Below are 15,257 nucleotides of genomic sequence, written 5' to 3' on the forward strand. Positions count from 1 at the left end.
GCGTTCCATTTCTTCCTTAACAATATCTAATTTTCCTACATTCATGGTTCTCACATTCCATGTCCCAATCACCAGTGTCTGCTTACAACTGTTCCTCTTCTTTTGTATTTCCATACTTGAAAACTCAACCTCATTTGCCATTTCTGTTATCTAAACGTGTTCTGTTGTACATAGGGTTTTCAGAGGCCTGCTATTTCAGAAGTGGATGGCCAATCATTCTTCCTAGTCTGTAATCTCTCTAATAATTATAAAGATAGAAAGAGGAAATCACCAAAGGAATGCAGACCCCAAACATTTTTATTTACAAATTAAAACTCCGAGTAAAAGTAAAACAAACAAACAGGCAATAAAGTGTGTTTTGAGAACATATTTAGAAAGGTTTAATAGATTAAGGAAAAGGGGGGAGGGTTGTGTATTACAATTTTTTTCACATTTGCATTCATTTTGTGTCCTGCCTGCTTCAGTGGATAATAGATGGCGGTTACCTTCTCTTTGGGCTTTGAGTGTAGCAGTATTATATTTCATTTAGTTTTCACTAAAAAAGAATAATGAGCAATGAGAAGCACTTGTTACATACAGGAGGACTGTTAGAGGCAGAATTATGTAAGTGAGGAAAATTCGGTGGAAAGAATGCTGGGGTAGATTCCAACAATATAAGTGAGACAGAAACTCAATTCTAGTAAGCATAGTCTCAGCCTTGCCTGGCTAATATGCTTGGCAAGACTTCCCACTCATTTCCACCCCAAGCAATCTACTTAGTGTTTTAGGAGCAAAAGTTGCATCAAAGAAAATGGGCTGGAATAAGAATCATTCACCAAATTTGTAATCTTTGTCACATCCTGGTCTCAAAAGGCAAAAACTCTGAACCAATGTATGCCCAGATGTTGTTGTTTTTGTTGTTAAGTGCCATTGAATTGACTGCCATTCAGCAAACCAATGAATCTTACCCTATCTTAAGCCAACCTCTTCATGTTTGACATACCTGACTTCATTGCCATAGTCACTATGTCAATCCATCTAATTAAGGGACTTTTCTCCTTTACTGACCCTCTACCCTTCCAAGAATGATGTCCTTCTCCAAGGTTGGCGGCTCCTAACAACATGCCCAAAGTATGTGAGACAGCATTTCAAAATCTTAGCCTCCAAGGACCAATCTGGTTCCACCCTCTGAAGGGTGGACCTGTTCATTCTCTTGGCAGCCCATGGTATGTTCATTATTCCTCTCCAGCACCACAACTCAAAGGCATTGATTCTTCTTTTGTCATGTTTTTTTTTTTTTAATTTTTCAGCTCTCAGAAGTACAGCAAGCACTTGAGAAGACCATAGCCAGATTCAGGTACACTTTAGTATCTAAACTGGCATCATTGCTCTTTAGCACTCTGGAGAGATTCTTGGCAGTAGATTTTCCCAGTACAACTCATCTTTTTATTTCCTGACTGTTGGAGCCAACGGTGTTGATTGTGGATCTGAGCACGATAAAATTGTTAACAACTTCAATCTTTTCTCCATCTATCATAATGCTGCCTATTTTCTCTGTGGTGAGGATTGTTGCTTTCTTGATGCTTCAATTCACATTGAAGGCTGCAGTCATTAATCATCTCCAACAAATGTTTCAAGTTCCCAATTTCAGTAGCAAGTTTGTATCATCTGCTTAATATATTGATGAGTCTTCTTCCAATCTTGATACATTATTCGTCTTCATAAAGTCCAGCCTTTTGAATGATCTGTTCAGCATATAGAATGAAAAGGAATGGAAAAAGGAGACATCCCTAAGACACTCCCCCCTTTTTAATTTATTTTTGAACTATTCAATGTTCTCTGGTCTGTTTGGACAATAGCTTCTTGAATTAGGTCCAGGTTTCACATAAGCATCATCATATATTGTGGGATTCTCCACTTAGCCACATTTTGTTGTGATCCACATTGTCAAAAGCCTAATGCCACATCCTCTTCTAAACCGTGCTTCCATTTCTGGTAGTTCTCTGTCCATGTGCTGTTATAGTTATGTTTTCATAATCTTTAGCAAGATTTTGCTTGCATTTGATAATAGTCATATTATTCAATAAGTTCTACTTTTTGTTGGATCTTCTTTTTGGGGGTTGGGAATAAATATGGATCCCTTCCAGTCAATTGGCCACATCGCTTGTTCTCCAGATGTCTTGGCACAATCTAGTGCACACATCAAGGGCTGCAGATGTTTGGTATTCCATTGACTGCTGGGGTCTTATTTATCGCCAATACTTTCAGAGCAGCTTGAACTTAGTTCTTTATTACCTTTGGTTCTTGATCCTATGCTACTTTTTGATTCTATGTCAGTCAATTATTTTTTGGTACAGAGATTATTCATTCCTTCTATCTTCTTTTGATGATTCATTGATCAAGATTTTCATGCTTTTGTTGTTGTTGTTTGTTGTGCAATGCAGAGTTAGAACCGACCATACCTGGCCCTTCAGTCAGTCTTCAGAGGCAGTTAATTGCACAGGAGAAGACTGCTCATCTTTCTCCTGAGAGCAGCGGGTGGCCTCAAACCACGTGCCTTTGGGTTTGCAATGCAGCTTCTTGCCAGATGGCCACCAGAGGTCCGTAAGTATTGCAACTCAAGGCTTAACTTTGTTCTTTAGTTCCTTCAGCTTGTGAAATTCAGAGCAAGTTCTTGTTTTTATTTTCTGACTCCAGTTCTTTGCATACTTTTGCTTTGTCTTCACCTTCCAGAGTTACCCTTTGAAATCTTCTGTTCAATTCTTTATCTTACTCAATTCTCTTTGTTTTGGCCTTTTGGCATTCTAGTACAATATTCAAAATCTCTTGTGACATCCATTTTGGTCTTTTCTTCCTCCTTGTCTTTATAATAACCTTTTGCTTTTTTTGTGGGTGATATCCTTGATATCTTTCCACAGGGAATCTGGGAATAACACTTCACTAGTGTTCTATGCCTAAAACCTGTCTTTGAGATGGCATTTAAATTCAGATGGGATAGACTCAAGGTCACAGTTTAGTTCTTGTGTTGTTTGGGGTTTTGTTTGTTTTTTTCATTTTCTTTTGCTTCAGTTTTAACTCATACATATGTAGTTGATATTAGTCACCCAATCAACATGTAGCCTGGTTTTCACAGCTGATATTGAGCTTCCCTAACAATTCTTTCCACACATGCAATCAATTTGACTCCTGTGTAGTCCATTAAGTGAATTCCATGTGTAATAGTAAATATTTGTGGTTTTTACAAAAGATATTTGCAATGAATAGATCATTGATTGTATAAAATTTTCTTTTATCTCCAGCTTCATTTCTGTCACCATGTCTGTATTTTCAAATAACTGTTCTTTCTGCCTTGTTCCCTTGTTCTTTTTATTTAAATAAAATTTTTATTTCACATTGGTTTACTTACAAAGTTCATTGTTTTTCACACCAGATCTTTCTTATTTTCTTTACCACCCTCTCTCCACCCATCAAATTGTTCCACCCTATGACTAACCACTTCCCATCCCTCACCCATCCTCACCACTCTGATCCCACCCTCCCCCCACTGGAAGCCTTATACAAGTCCTACAATAATGGTCTTATATGGTATTTGTCTTTATGGAACTGATTTAGTCCATTTAGCATAATGCTCCCCAGATCCTCCAAAGTTAGGCAGCGATTTTCAAAAATCGTTGCTCCTGCATACTGCATAGTATTCCATCATAATTTAGTATTCCATCATCCATAATTTCTCAATCCATTTGATTGTTGTACATTTGGGCTCTTTCCATGTTCTTGCAATAATGAATATCGCTATGAACATTGATGTGCAAGTCTCTATTTGTGCCTAAGTTCTCATTTTCTCAAGGTATATTCAAGAAGTGGAATAGCTGGGTCATAGAATTTCTATGTTCAGCTTTTGAGGAAACACCAAACTGCCTTATAGAGTGGTTGTACCATTTTACCATCCCAATATCAATGCATAAGAGTTCCTATCTTGCCACATCCCGTCCAACATTTATTACTTGCTGTTAAACATTGCTACTGCTATTGTAGTGAAATGGTATCTCATTTGGTTTTAATTTGCTTCACTTTTATTGCTAATGATTTTGAGCATTTCTTTCTGTGTCTGTCATCTAAATATTTACCTCTGTGAATAGTCTTTCCATGTTTTTTGCCCATTTTCTAATTGTGTTATCAGTCATTTTTTTATGAAGGCCCTGTAGGATTCTGTAAATTTTTGATAAGACACCTTTGACTGAAATTATATTGCCACATGTTTTTTTCCCCAATCAATAGGTTTTCTTTTCACCACATTGGAAAAAAGTTTTTGATCTTTAAAAGGTCCCATTGATCAATTTTATCCTGCCAAGAATGTGCATTTCTGGCTGGTTTTGGCAGTCTCTGTACTGAAGATTAAGTCATCTAAGCGTCATTCCAGTTTGTCTCTTATGAACTTTATGATTTGGGGCTTCACTCACAGGTCTCTGGTCCACTTTGAGTTGTTATTTCTGTATGGTATGAGATATGAATCCTGTTTCAGCTTTCTGCAGGTAGCAGTCGTTTTGTCAGCACCATTTGTTGAAGAGGTTTTCATGTCCTCATTTCCTTGGGTTTATTTCCTTGCTGAATAGCAATTGACCATAGATAGCTGGATTAATTTCTGGATTCTCAATTCTGTCCCATTGATCTATGTGCTTGTCATTGTACAAGTACTACGGTGTATTGGTTACTACCACTTGTAGTTTTTGAGATCAAAAGTGCTGTGCCTTCTACTTCATTTTTGTTTTTAGGAAGTGCTTTGCTTCTTTGTGGTCTTTTTATTCTCCAAATAAACTTGTCAATGTCCTTGAAAAATAAATTTGGTATCTGTATTGGATTGCGTTGAACATGTATACTGCTTTTGGCAGGATTGTCATCTTCACAAAATTGAGTCTTCCCATCCATGATCAGTGCACATTTTTCCCATTTCTTTAGGTATTATTGTGTCTCCCAGAAATGTTATGTAATTTTCTTTGTATAGGTCTTTTGTGTCTCTAATTAGGTTTACTCCCAACTATCTCAATTTGTGGTTGGCTATTATAAATGGTATTGCTTTCTTGACTTTCTTCTCTGAGTTCTCTTTGTTACTGTAGAGGAAACTCACTCTTTTTTGTATTTTGATCTTATAAACATCTCTTTGCCAATCTTGATGCCTTTTATTTCCTTCTCTTTTTATTGTGCTTTAGTAAGCACTTCCAATATAATATTGACTAGAAGTTGTGACTGTGACAGTGATTTCCTGTTTGCAAGGAAAATGCTTTTAGTCTTTCTCCATTGAGAATGATATTGACTTTTGGTTTTGCATATATATTTTTCACTATGTTGAGGAAATGTCCTTCCATTCTAATTTTGCTGAGTGCCTTTATCAGGAAGGGGTGTTCGATTTTGTCAAATGTCTTTTCTGCATCTATTGCTAAAATCATATAATTCTTGTTATTTGCTTTGTTAATATGGTGAGTTACATTGATTGTTTTTCTTATGTTAAACCATCCCAATATACCTCTTATGAATCCCACTTGGTCATGATGAATTTTTTTTTTTTTGTGTGATTTTTGGATTCTATTGGCTAGAATTTTATTAAGAATTTTTTGCATCTATATTCATGAGAAATATTGGTCTGTAGTTTTCTTTCTTGGTAATATCATTGCTTGGTTTTGGTAATAAGGTTATGCTTGCTTCACAGAATGGACTCTGGGAGTGTTGCCTTTTTTCTGTATTTTTATATACTTTCAGTAGAATTGGTGATAGATCTTCTCTAAATGTTTGGTAGAACTTAGCTGTGAAACCATCTGGACCACGACTTCTCTTATGGGGAAATTTTTTATTTTCTTCTCTCTCTCTCTTTTTAAAAAAAATCTTGTTAAGTTTACCAGTGGTTTGTCAATTTTATTTAATCTTTAAAAAAAAAACAGCTCCTGGTCTTATTGACGTTTTAATTGTTTTTCTGTTTTCTATCTCATTGATTTCAGCTTTTGTCTTTACAATTTTCTTTATTCTTTAGCTGTGGGATTAAACAGTTGTTCTTTTTCTGTTTAATGAGTTGTTGAGTTAGATCATTGATTTTTATTCTTTCTTACTTTTTTATATCTGTGCCTGTTGGTTTGAACTGCTTTATAATGACTGCATTAGCTTCATTCTAGAAGTTTTGGTATGTTGTATTTTCATTTTCACTTGTTTCGAGGAAGTTTTCATTTCATTTTTTATTTCTTTTAGAATCCAATCATGTTCTAGTAGAGAGCAATTTAGTTTCCACATGGGTGATTTTGTAAACTTTACTGTTCTGTGTTTTTTGGCATTGTGGTCTGAGAAGATATTTTGCATTATTTCAAAGTTTTTGTATTTGTTGAGGCATACTTTATGTCCTAAAATGTGATTAATTTTCTAGAATTACACCATGTGTAATCGAGAAGAAAGTGACTGTGTTTTAGTTGGGTGTAGTACCTTGTACACATCCACAAGGTCAAGTTTGCTGATTTTATAGTTTAGATCTTCTGCATTTTTTTTTTTAGTTTCTTTTGAGCTGACCTGTCTTTTGATGATAGTGGTGTGCTGAAATTTCCTACCATTATTGTGGTGCTATTTCTTTCTTCAATTCTGTTAACTGTTAATTTATGTAATTTGCAGGCCTATCATTTGGTGCATAAATGTTGACCAAGGTTATGTCTTCTTGATCTATTGTGACTTTAATCAGTATGTAATGCCCTTCCTTATCTTTTATGGTGGTTTTCATTCTGAAGTCTATTTTATTAGAGATTAATATTGCCACTCCTGCTTTTTTGAGATTGTCATTAGCTTGGGGTTTTTTTTCCTCCCAGCCTTTAATTTTGAGTCTGTCTCCCTCTCTGTTTTTTTAAGATGTCTCTTGTAGGCAACACATTGATGAGTTTGGCTTTTGTTTGTTTGTTTCAATCCGTCCTGCTACTCTTTTTCTCTTAATTGGCACATTTAGTCCATTCCCATTAAGTGTGATTATAAGGCCTGGTTTCACCATTGCCTCTTTGCTGTATTTCTTTTTCTGTTGTTTCTGATTACAATGGTCCATTCACTTTCCTTTGGCATTTTCATGAGAAGGACTTCACTTAAAATTTCTTGTCGTTTTTGTCTTGTTTTCACAAATTCCTTAAGTTCCTTTTTTTCTGCAAAGGATCTAATTTCTTTATATTTGATGGAGAGCTTTGCTGGGTATAGGAACCTTAGTTGACAATTCATTTCTTTCAACTTTCTGTATATGCCATTCCACTGTCTTTTGCTCATATGGTTTCTACTGAGGAATCAGAACTTAATCTAATTGTTTCCCTTTGTAGGTAACTCTTTGTTTATCTCATGCTACTTTAATGTTCTACCCTTATCTTTTAATTTGGACAATTTAACTATGCTATTTTGATGGTTTGGTTTTTTTTGTTTGCTGGTTTTGGGTTTTTTTGTTTGTTTGTTTTGTTTTGTATTTGTTGTTTTGTTTTTGTTTTGTTTTTTGTCTGGTCTCCTGGTTGTTTCCTTGAAAGTGGATTTTCCCATTCTTCAAAATACCTAGGAAGTTTTCTTCTAGTACTTCTTCCACAATTTTTTTACTGTTTGTCTTGTCAGTCCCATGTTCTGAAATTCCAATCATACTTATTTTGTTCCTTTTGATGTCATCCCACTTGACTCTAATGTTTTCTTCATTTTCTTTACATCTCATCTCTGATTTTTCTTCTAGTATGTTTCAATTGAGGGTCTTGTCTTTCAGCTCACTAAATCTCTGTTTCATCTCTACAGTTCATTTTTTTTTCTCTTATTAGCATACTGGCCACTTCTGCCAATTTGGTCATAACGTTCTGGATTGCATTTTCATGCATTTCTGTTATTTCCAGTACTGTGTTCTCTGTGTCCTCTTTGTGCTGTAATGATTCTTTAAGTCTTTGTACCTCCTTATCTATACTGTTGAATCTTTCATCTATCTTTTCCATTTCCTTTCACAGTGGTTCAAGTTGCTCCTCATCAATATATTTCTTCTGAATTATTGACTCTACAGTATTAATGGCTTTTATTGTTTCTTTCATCATTTGCATCTTTTTACGTAGCTGTTGAAATAACTCCAAATAAGTGTTTTTTGGGGTTTGGTTTTTTTTTTGGTTTTTTTTTTTTTTTTAGTTTTCACTCTCTGGAGTTTTCATTAGGTCTGCTTTTTTTAGAAGTGCTATTCTGTTTTTTTCATGATAACTAAGGAAGTCTGATGCTTAACATGATGTGAGTCTTTCTTAGTAGATGTAGGTTGTTCCAACTATATAGTGACCCAGAATACGGCAATATTTTGTGAAGGACCTGTATATTTTTGTTCCCTTCTGGGTCACTCCAAAGACACAAATATTTTACCCAAAGTACTGGAATGACAGAACAGGAAGTCTTTTTCGTTCCAGATACCACATCTCAGCCTAGCTCAGCTTGGCTTGGCCCATTCTGCTGCAGCTTAAGAGATTCAACGTGGTGTAGCTAGACAGGAGAGTTTCACCCAGAGTACCTGAACAGCAGAACAGAAAGTCTGTTCCCTTCCAGAAACTGTGGCTTGGTTAGCTCAGGCTGGCCTGACCGCTTTCACTGGAACTTATGTAGTTAGACAGCAGCGTTTCACCTAACATACCTGTGATTTTGGTACCCCCTGCACTTCACAGTGAGGGCATCAGCTGTGCCATCTCCATGAGGCAGAGCAATAGGGTCTTCAGGTGGTGGAGGCAAAAGTCTAGGATTCTGGGAAGGATTATGGTTTTAACAGCTCCTCAACCTCCCAGGCAGTGGTTCTGTTGGTGGCTCCAATATGAGTGCTCCTGGGCAGGGCAGCAGCCTTTTATTAGACACTAAGGAAGTGATGGCTGGAAGATGCTTCTGGACCACGCATGCCACACAGGCCTTGCTGCCATGCATTAGAGTGATGGTAAGGTCCTCAATGGGTGCATCTCGTAAAAATAGCAGATCTCCCAAGAAAAGAGGGTCTCGCTAAAAGAGCACATCTCCTGAGAAGCTTGTTCCGAACTTTTGCATTCCTGTCATCAATTATTATCAATGAATCTTGGTTGCATATCCATTCGATTTCCGACTGTAAAAGTTAGTGTAAGTCATATATTTCCTCCTTTTTTTTGCTTTTTGTTTTGATGTGTATTATTTTTTCATGGCACATAACAACAACAGTGTATTTGTATATTAATGGTAGTAACAGGTCTTTCTCATATTTGTATGAATAGTATCTGGTCATCCCTAATATTGATTTTCAGGGTGCATCAAGAAATGATCTTTTTTACTTTGAATGCAATCCATTTTTCTTCACTTATTTAATCCCTAGTATGTTTATGTATTCCATTATTAAACAATGTTCTGCCTTTGTACATTTATGCAGTTTATATTCCTCATTGCAATTATTTGTGGATATTTTCAAATATTCTTCTTTATTTTTTGTTTTTCCATTTAAAGACTGAGCTTCCAGTGCTATATCTAATAGTCTAATTGTGCTCTGTTTTTCATAAGGTTTTCAAAGGTCTGTTATTTCAGAAGTGGATAGCCAATTCTTCTTCCTAGTCCATCTTAATCTGGTAGTACTACTTCAGCACAGCATCTGACAGACAAGTACTGTACCCAAAAGAACAAATGAATAGAAAAATAGAAAAGCAAACATATATGAATCTAAGCTATTAAGAGCAGCAACATGCAAAGACACTTCCCCAATACAAAAACTAGCAGTTATATGATTCCCTTAGAGAATCTGTAAGGACAAGCAAACAAACAGGTATAACAGCTCAAGTGGCAGGTATTCCCATATCAAGGCAGCTGCCCAAAGACCAGAAGGCCTGAAAATTGTTTGACCTTTGTACACAATGTTGCTGCATGGTGAGGAGCCATGAGGTAAGTCCTTTAACTCACTCCTAGTATGATAGCTCATGCTCCAGTCATGCTTTCCCATTTTCTGAGTGCTTCTGTTGTGCATGGTGTTGCATGCCTCCTGGACCATCTCCCAGAATATACCTGATGCTCACATGAAGAAGCCTTTTATTTGACCTCATGTCAGTGGCTTCTGCTTCTTTCATTATTCCCTTTTCTCCAGTAGAAGGTCTCTCTCATTCCTTGGAATAAATCTTTACTAAAAAAAAATAAATAAAATGTTTTCCTTTTAGCTCCATTTCTACCTATTTTCCTTTCTTTACCTTTCCTCTCAATCTAGCGATGTAAGAACATCTCTACCCAAGCCAGGACTATTTTGAGTAAGATCAACGACTGGCATTTGCCTTATACTGTATACTAAAATTAGCACTTTTAAGGACACCCCTACACACACACACACACTGCACTATAGTTGGCTCCTCCAAGGGCCATTGAAAGTTCTGTATACTGTGCAATCTCAGTAGTTTGGACATTCTTCCCTCCAATCTCTCCTACTTGTCTTAATTCTTTAACCAGGTGAGAGGAGTGAAGTTGGGACAACCACCACACAATTAACAGGAGTGATCCAATCATTGACAGGATAGTAATTAGGACTGGTAAGCATGGCATGAATATAACTACCACAAGAACCACCCAAGGAAAATAGTGATATTGTTAAAGACCCTCTCCTGTTCTTTTCCTATAAAAACTTACCTTCAGCTTCTAGAGGGAGAAGCAAATTTGGGAAGTAAACAGATATATCTTGGAAAAAAGTACATCCAGAATGGTCCTAGGGGGCAAAGATGACAAAGCTTTATCTCACATACTTTGGGTAAGTTGCTAGAAGAAGCTACTTTGGAGCTACATCATGCGTGAGAAGGTGGAGGAGTGGCAAAAGAGAGGAAGACCCTTCAACCAGTTGAATTTATGAAGGAGTGCAGAAATGGGCTCAAGAATGTCAGTAATGATGAGGATGACAGAGGATAGGACAGAGTTCAGATCTGTCATTTACAGAGTCACTATGAGTCATAGTTGACTCGATGGAACCTAACAACAACCTCTCCTGTATAGTAATGTACAATAAACCTTTTGCTATTCAACCAATATCTATATCTCAGAATGACTTTCAACAGCAAGCAGTATATCCATGGCTTGCGGTAACACTTTAATGACACATAACTAGAAGGCCATTTCCTAGACAGTAGTATAGCCATAAGATTACCATCAGTATAAATTATTCTGTTAAACAAGTCCAATGTATGAAAATTCATATTGTATAAAAGATAAATTAGTGGTGATTATTTTCATTAGTAAGAAATTCTCAACCATATGAAGCAATTTATTACAGAAATAATTTAAACTTAAGTTGCAGGCTGCTATCTTACTTTAAATAACAAGCATGTGTGTGTGTGTGTGTGTGTGTGTGTGTGTGTGTGTGTGTGTGTATTTAAAGTCTTTATTTGTGGCAGAGTCCCCTCTTCCCCCCCAAAAAAAAGATCTATGATGTAAATTTGCTACTTTAATAATCTACTTGGCTGGACAACAGAATGCATTCTCTCACACTAGCTTATTTGAAGAAATGTTTTTAAAACAATTCATCATCTGAGATTATTGTTTTACCGCATAATATATGTATTACTGAAAGTAGAATTGAATTACTAAAACTAATACAGGAGATTAAAAAGGTTTTGCTTTGCCTATAATATTGAGAATGAGAGAAAATGAAAAGTGAGAGAAGAAATTATAAAAAGAGACCAAATTACTATATTGAGGATTTGATGCAATGAATTCTGCAATTTGTCATTACCACTACTAGGTAAGATGTTGGAAATGTTCTAAGGAATGTTTCTATTCTGAAAACAGGTATAGGTAAGAGGAGAATATTTCCAATGGAAATCATAAAATGGATACATAAACAAAAATAACTTATACTGTGGTTGCTGAGTCATCTACGACTTGACGGCGCCAAACAACAACAATTTGAGGAAATAGTGATTAAATATCTCCAGTGGTCAAAATCATGATATAGATGGAGAAATGGTTGAGATTGTTAATGATTTTATTTTGCTTGGATCCACAATTAACAATCTTGGCACTTGCTTTGGGCAAGTCAGTTGTCAAGGACCTCTCCAAAATACTGAAGAACAATGATGTAAGTGTGAAGACTATAATGTGCTTGATTTAGGCCATTTTCTTTCCCATTACTTGCTATTCGCTTGAAAGTATAATAATAAATAGGATGGCAAGAGAGGAATTGAACTTTGCATTGTGATGTTGGAGAATACTGAAATCTCGTGGACTGTAAAAAGAACAAACAGGTATATCTTAGAAAATGAGCAGCTAGAGGGCTTCTTGGAGGCAAGCATGGCATAGCTTCATCCCTCATACTTTGCACATGTTGCTAAGAGAAGCTATTCCTAGGAAAAGAGTGTCATGCTTGGAAAGGTGGAGGGTCAGCAAAAGAGGGGAAAATCCCGCATTGAGATGGATTGATTCAATGACTGCAGCAATGGGTTCAAGTGCGTCAGAGATGATAAATATGACACACGATAGGCCAAGATGAAGATCAGTTGTTTACAGGATTGCTATGATTCATACTTGATTAAACAGCACCTAACAACAACAGCCATGACATAGAGAAGTTCAATAGCCAACCACAAATTGAGATACTTGGGAGTGAACATAACTAAGGTACAAGAGACCTAAACAAAGAAAACTACTGAGCATTTCTGAAAGACACAATAAAAGACCTAAAGAAATGGGAAAATGTGCCCTGTTCATGGATAGGAAGACTCAATATGGTGGAAATGAAAATCCTACCAAAGGCAATTTACATGTTCAATATAATCCTAATCCAGATACGAAATTCATTTTTCAGGGAGATTGAAAGGGAAATTATCAAATTTATTTAGAGAGACAAGACACCCAGAATAAGCAAAACACTCCTGAGAAACAAAAATGAAGTTGGAAGCATAGCACTCCCTGACCTCAAAACCTACTACACAACAGTGGTAACCAAATCAGCATGGTACTAGTACAATGACAGGCACATAGACCAATGGAACAGAATTGAGAACCCAGAAATAGACCCAGTTATCTATGGTCAACTGATATTTTACAAGGAAATCAAAGCTATCAAATAGGGAAATGATAACGTCTTCAACAAATGGTTCTGGCAAAACTGAACTTTCACCTTCAGAAAGCTGAAACAGGATTCACATCTCACACCATACACAAAAATCAACACAAGGTGGATCAGAGACCTGGGAGTAAAGCCCAAAACCATAATGTTCATAAAAGACAAACTGGGATCAAGCTTAGAAGAACTAGTCCAAGGTATAACGAGACTGCCAAATACAATCAGAAATACACAATTTAAAGAGGATAAAATTGATGCATGTGACCTTCTAAAGATTAAATCTCTATGTACATCAAAAACTTTTTTCCAACAGGGTGAAAAACCTACAGGCTGGGAACAAACATTTGGTAATTCCATCTCACACAAGAGTCTTATAACAAAACTTTATAGAATACTCCTGGACATCCACAAGAAAAAGACTGATAACCCAATTACAAAATGGGCAAAAAACCTAAAAAGAATTTTCACAGAGGAAGATATTTAAATGGCAAACAGACACATGAAGAAAAGCTCCAAATCACTGGCAATAAGAGATATATTAATCAAAACCACAATGAAATACCAGCTCACTCCAATAACAGTGGCAAAGTTTAACAGGGCAGCAAGTTATAGATGTTAGAAAGGATGTGGTGGGATGCTGGCGGTTTTGTAAAACGGTGCAACCACTCTGGAAGGCAATTTGCCACTTCCTCAAAAAGCTGAATGTAGAAATTCTGTATGACCCAGCTATTGGAATATACCCTGAGAACATGAGAACTGAGGCACAAATGGAGATTTTCCGTGGACTAAGCTGTGACTATAAACATGAGAGAAGTCTTGATGACATCTCTTCTGAATAGGGACTAAGAAGTGTCTGATTCTTACCAAACGTGCAATTTAGTGGTTTCTATTTCAAGGGAGCTCTACCGAGTTGTATTACTAACACAAAGATTATCCCTCTCTGACAGTTCAAATCTATCATTGATTTTGTAGAAGATGGATTATCTTCTCCATGCAATTTATAGCTTCCAAAATACAATGGAGATTCAACTATAGGTCTATTCTGATTCAGTGGCAATGTGTGAGTAGATGAATAGTTGAAATGAACATTTCTTCTTGGTGTTAGAAGAGAGAAAAAAGTTTCTAGTTATTTATCAAACATCAACATAGAAAAAAAATGCACATTTATTATCTTCACATTCATCCATGGCACACTAGTCTGTCAGCATTCCTAAAGACTAAAACTATAGCCCATCATAGGATGCATACTTCCCTGTGTACCATGGGAAGTGAATGGAAGGTACCTGAATATAGTGTATTCAATACTTCTCCCTTGGAAAATGTAGTCTGCTTGTTTTATCTTTAAGGATTTATTTTAGCATTTGTATGTTCCTCCAATTGTTATCTTGGTAATAAGCCTCAATATAAAAAAATAGACTGACTAGTATAAACCATAGCTACTTTATTCTATCTACGGAGTTGGACGAGGCACTCCAGATGTAGTGAAATGAAATTAGTGACTCTTCTTTATGAATGCTGTTCATGATCAAACAAACAAGATATGAGACACCTCAACCTTTATAATACCACCATGTAAATATTTTTTTTCATTTTCACCGCTGCAGCTTTATTTCTGCTGCTTCTTGATTCTAGGTCTCATTTTCTATGTAACATAAAACAATGCTACGTGCAAATAAATAGAAACAATTTTTTAAAGAAACTCTGACTAGTATTAAGTTTCGGTAGGAACTTAATTACATGGTTACTAATCAACTCAAGCTCAAAATAATATTTTGTAGTAATTTACTAATACATTCATTCTACAAAGAATACAGCTACTTGTCAAATGTTCATGTTGTTGTTGTTGTTATGTGCCGTCGAGTCATTTGCGACTCATAGCGACCGTATGTACAACAGCCCTAAACCGTGCTCTATCCTGTGCCAATCTCATTGCCCCTGAGAAATCCATCCCGAGTATCCCAGTAACTGAATCAATCCACCTCATAGAGGGTCTTCCCCTCCTGCGTTGTCCCTCCACTTTACCCAGCATATTGTCCCTCTCCAAAGACCTGTCTCTCCTTACAACATGTCCACAGTATGTCAGACAAAGCCCCAGAATCCTTGCCTCCAAGGAGCAGCCTGGTTTAATCCTCTCTACGATAAATCTGTTTGTTTTCTTGGCAGTCCATGGTACATTCAATACTCTTCTCCAGCACCACAGCTCAAAGGTGTCAATTCTCCTTCTATCCTCCCT

Source organism: Elephantulus edwardii, unplaced genomic scaffold (genome assembly GCF_000299155.1).
Source record: "Elephantulus edwardii isolate Elephantulus edwardi_28Jun2011 unplaced genomic scaffold, EleEdw1.0 scaffold00007, whole genome shotgun sequence".
Lineage (NCBI taxonomy): Eukaryota > Metazoa > Chordata > Mammalia > Macroscelidea > Macroscelididae > Elephantulus > Elephantulus edwardii.